Source organism: Pyrus communis, chromosome 13, assembly GCF_963583255.1.
Source record: "Pyrus communis chromosome 13, drPyrComm1.1, whole genome shotgun sequence".
Classification (NCBI taxonomy): Eukaryota; Viridiplantae; Streptophyta; class Magnoliopsida; order Rosales; family Rosaceae; genus Pyrus; species Pyrus communis.
The window spans coordinates 17592569-17596956 of NC_084815.1; the positions used below are offsets into that span (position 1 = coordinate 17592569).

General features: G+C 40.4%; 1 long non-coding RNA gene across 1 annotated transcript; it reads right to left on the reverse strand.

Moving 5' to 3' along the window:
- Window positions 1-3035: 3035 nt before the first annotated feature.
- Window positions 3036-3507, reverse strand: LOC137712638 (uncharacterized). Its single transcript, XR_011065234.1, has 3 exons — window positions 3435-3507; window positions 3281-3336; window positions 3036-3133 (listed from the first exon to the last, which is right to left on the reverse strand). It is a non-coding gene; the product is annotated as an uncharacterized lncRNA (long non-coding RNA).
- Between the last annotated feature and the right edge of the window lie 881 nt (window positions 3508-4388).

Below are 4388 nucleotides of genomic sequence, written 5' to 3' on the forward strand. Positions count from 1 at the left end.
TCTTTCCACACAAGCCAGCAAAGAAAATCTCATTGCTTCTACTTCCGCCATGATACTCGATACACATAGAATTTTGCCCATACCTCCAGCATCTTTAAAAATCCCCAAAAAATCCCTCATAACCCACCCAAAACCACCCACACCAGTATGACTACACCAAGCTCCATAACAATTCACTTTGATTGTACCAAATGAAGGCTTTACCTACCCTTCATGGCTTTCCCTTCTCACTTGCTGCCCATGGTTTGGTTGCTGCACCAGTTCCCCTTCACACCCTGCTATTGCATCCCATTGTTGTCAAAGTAGTTGCAACGCAACACTCAGTTCTACCTCAATCTTCTTAAACACCACATTATTCCTACATTTCCATATCCTCCATAATCCACAAACTACCCAGCGCATTAGATCATTAGGTTCCCCTTCTTCGTCATATTTCTTACACAACCACTTCTAACACTCCATAAAATCCCCACCCACCACCATTGTCACATCCAATTGAAGCGAAGAACCAAACCAAAAAACACGAGCAAATGGGTAACGAAAAAAAAATGCACATGTGTTTCCACATCACCTGCACAGAACGAGCAACTAGTCTCCAACTGAATCCCTCGGCGTTGCAAATTTGTACGCACTGCAAGGATATTCCTACACCTCTTCCAAACAAAATGACACAGCTTGGGAGGAACCTTCAACTGCCATAAACCCATCCAAACCAGATCCCTGTTGTCATCCCTACTAGATTGACCCACCTCTTTCTGTCCAAGCTCCTTATTTTAATTCATCTCTTGAGCCACCATATACCATGATTTCACCAAATACACCTCATTCTGAATGTAATGCCAAATAATACGATCAGGGCATCCAAACTGGCTAAGCAACATACCTAAAATAATACATGCTTCCTCTTCATTAAAACACCTCTTAATAACATCATGCTTCCATTTACCCCCAGGGACCACCAGGTCAGTAACCATTCTAAGCATCTCTTCATGTCTTGAAATCAATTGAAACGTTCACGGCGTAGGCAACCATGGGTCCTTCATAATCTAAATACTTTTCCTATCCCTAACTCTCCATCGTATACCAGCCTTCAATATTTTCCTCCCCTGCAAAATCCCCTTCCAACCTCATGAAGTACCCCTTCCCACCGGTGCTTCAAGAAACGACGAAGAATGGTAGTATTTGGCTTAGAGCACTTTAGCCAAGAGCGATTCCAGATTGCATATAATACGCCACCCCACCTTAGCCAACACAGCTAAGTTAAAAGTAATAGTCTCCTTAAAGCCGAGTCCTCCTAAAGACTTCTTTTTTGCAACTTTATTCCAAGCAACCCAATGAACTCCCTTATTTGTCTTTTGATCCCTCCATCAAAATCATGCAATAATTTGTTCAATCTCCTTTGCCAATTGGATTGGCAATTGGAAACATGACATAGTATAAATAGGTAAAGTTACCGCTACACTTTTAATCAATACCTCATTCCCTGCAACTAACAAAAACAGTTCTGCCCATCCATTGATTCTCTCATCCAATCTATTCCGTACATCTTTAAACACCTTCTTTTTCGAGACCCCAAAATCCAATTGAATACTCAAATATTTCCCAAATCCTTCCTGATGTCTAATCCCCAACACCTGCGATAAGTGATCTTTCAACCCCTGTGAACAACCCTTACTAAAATAGACCGAGCTCTTGTCCAAATTAATAAACTGCCCAGACCCCTCAGCATACCATTGAAGCAAACATTTAACATTATGAGCCTCTAACTTCGTAGCCCTACAAAATAAAACCGAATCATCTGCAAAGAAAACATGGGATAAGGGCTCGACAAGCGCATTCACTGATATCCCCCGAATGCGTCCAACCCTCTCCTCATTATGAATTAAGGATGAAAGACCCTCAACATAAATTAGAAATAAAAAAGGAGACAATGGATCCCCTTGCCGGAGTCCCCTACTAGGTGTGATATAACCCGATGCCTCACCATTAACTACGACACTATACGACATGTTTTGCACACACTCCATCACCCACTGGCAAAAAATATCGTCAAATCCCAATTTGTGCAACATAGCTTTCAAAAAGGACCATTCAACACGATCATAAGCTTTTTCCATGTCCAATTTCATCACCATAAAGTTAACACCATCCTCATTTCCATGTTGCATAGAGTGTAGGTGTAAGATCCCACATCGCCTAGGGGTGAGGATCCTGTAAACCTTATATGTATCTTCCCATCTCTACCTAGCACGAGGCCTTTTGGGAGCTCACTGGCTTCGGGTTCCGTAGGAACTCAGAAGTTAAGCGAGTTCCCAGCGAGAGCATTCCCAGGATGGGTGGCCCACTGGGAAGTTCTCGTGTGAGTTCCCAGAAACAAAATTGTGAGGGCATGGTTGGGGCCCAAAGCGAACAATATCGTGCTACGATGAAGTCGAGTCCGGGATATGGTGGGGGCCCGGGCCAGGATGTGACAGTTTGAGTTCATGAACCACCAAAAACGCCGATTGATTCTAACTAATCACTTTAAGGAGAACTCTCTTCAACCGATTCATTAGAACTTTGGAAATAATTTTATACACCACATTACATAACGAAATCAGCTGAAATTGGGACATTTTCGTTGGGTTATCCACTTTAGGAATGAGCACAATATTAGTATGATTCAACTCTTTTAACATTGTCCTTGAGCCAAAAAAAGATTTAACCATACCCACTCTCACCGGGTCCGGTTGTGAGTACATCGATGTGTTATGTGATATCATGAGTAGCCAAATCACACAACAAAATAGTTAAAAGGTTGCAGTTTTGATTAATGATGCGATAATGGCAGATGTGATATATGCAGTAATTGCAAGCATATTAAGTTTCTAACATTTTATTCCATTTTGATCATGGTTTTTAAACCTAAGAACATAAAACTCTCTCTCTCTCTCTCTCTCTCTCTCTCGCAAGAAACACATCAGGTCATCACATTCTCTCTATATGCCCAGGGATTTTACAAGAGCTCATAACCCTAAGCTGAACGAGGTGGAGGTGGGGTATGACGTGGATTCGGCCTTGGCTGCGGGTAATCCAACAGTTCATCTGGTGAAACGAGAAGCTTTCTCCCAACTTTCAGCATCTGATTAACCTCCTAAACATGTTTATGAACATATTTAATTAATTCATTAAACTAAAATCACAAAATCAAATAGTTTTGTTTGCATGGAGGGTGAGAAATGAAACATATGATATATATATATATGTATGTATATGAATATAAGTAGTTTTAATTACGTACCGCACGACCACTTGAGTAGGTGAGCTCCATTTCATCCTTGAAGCTGTCAGCTCTGCCTACAAATTAACGAAAGAAGATGGTTTGGCTTATTTTCTAAGTCAAATTCAGAAAACTTAAAACCTATGAGATTTGCAACCTTAAAAATCTTACGTACCTGAAACCGAAAAGTTAAAGAGCAAGAGGAGCATGATGAAAATCTTGACTTGAGGAACCATCTTGAGTTTCTTACGTTCTTGCTAGTTCAATTTTTGGAGGAGATGTGTAGAAGTCTTGCTTTTTATAATTTAATGTGGGTGGATGGAGCCCAAAGAGATATATATTGGAGAAATTAATTAGTCAGCATTTTGGTTTATATTTATGTTACGTTATTTTTGATATTTTATGTATTAGATTTCTTAGTAAAAAAGATTTATAATTCATTACCCTTTTTTCTAAAAGAATTATAGGATTGCTTTCCTAATCTTCTAGTATGGTGTTTTTTTAGATGGTTTTCTATTTTTAGGATTCTATAATATCTCTTTAGATAGTTTCCTAGTTGTCACACCACAATATTGTAAACACGAAAAAGTTCCTGAAACAAGAAACAAGAATACCGTGTACAAAATATATTTTATGTTTAATGATTTTGGGGTTACAATCTCTTTGTAATTTGATCCTCTGATTCTATCTTCGTAGGGTGAAGGTTTGTGGATGAGTTGTTGATCCAAAGGGCCGTCGGGGCTTGATCTAGGGATGAACAGTTGATGAACGGATCTTCGAGGGCTTTTGGGCTTGATCTTGAAGACTGGATGTATGGATTTCTTCAAGGGCTTTTGGGCTTGATCTTGAAGGTTGATGGATGAGCGGATCTTCAAGGGCTTTTGGGCTTAATCTTGAAGAACGATTGGATGTGTGGATTTGTTGAGGTTGTTGATCCAAAGGGCCGTTGGGGCTTGATCTTAGGATGAACGGATGATGAACACTTTCTTCAAGGGGCCGTCGGGGCTTGATCTTGAGTCGGTGGAAGTTCTTCAAGGGCCGTTGGGGCTTGACCTTTGAAGGAGGATTTGACGAAGAACGAAGAGTGTTTTCTTGATCCTTCGGGATTTGCTTGAGAGCTTTAGAGTTT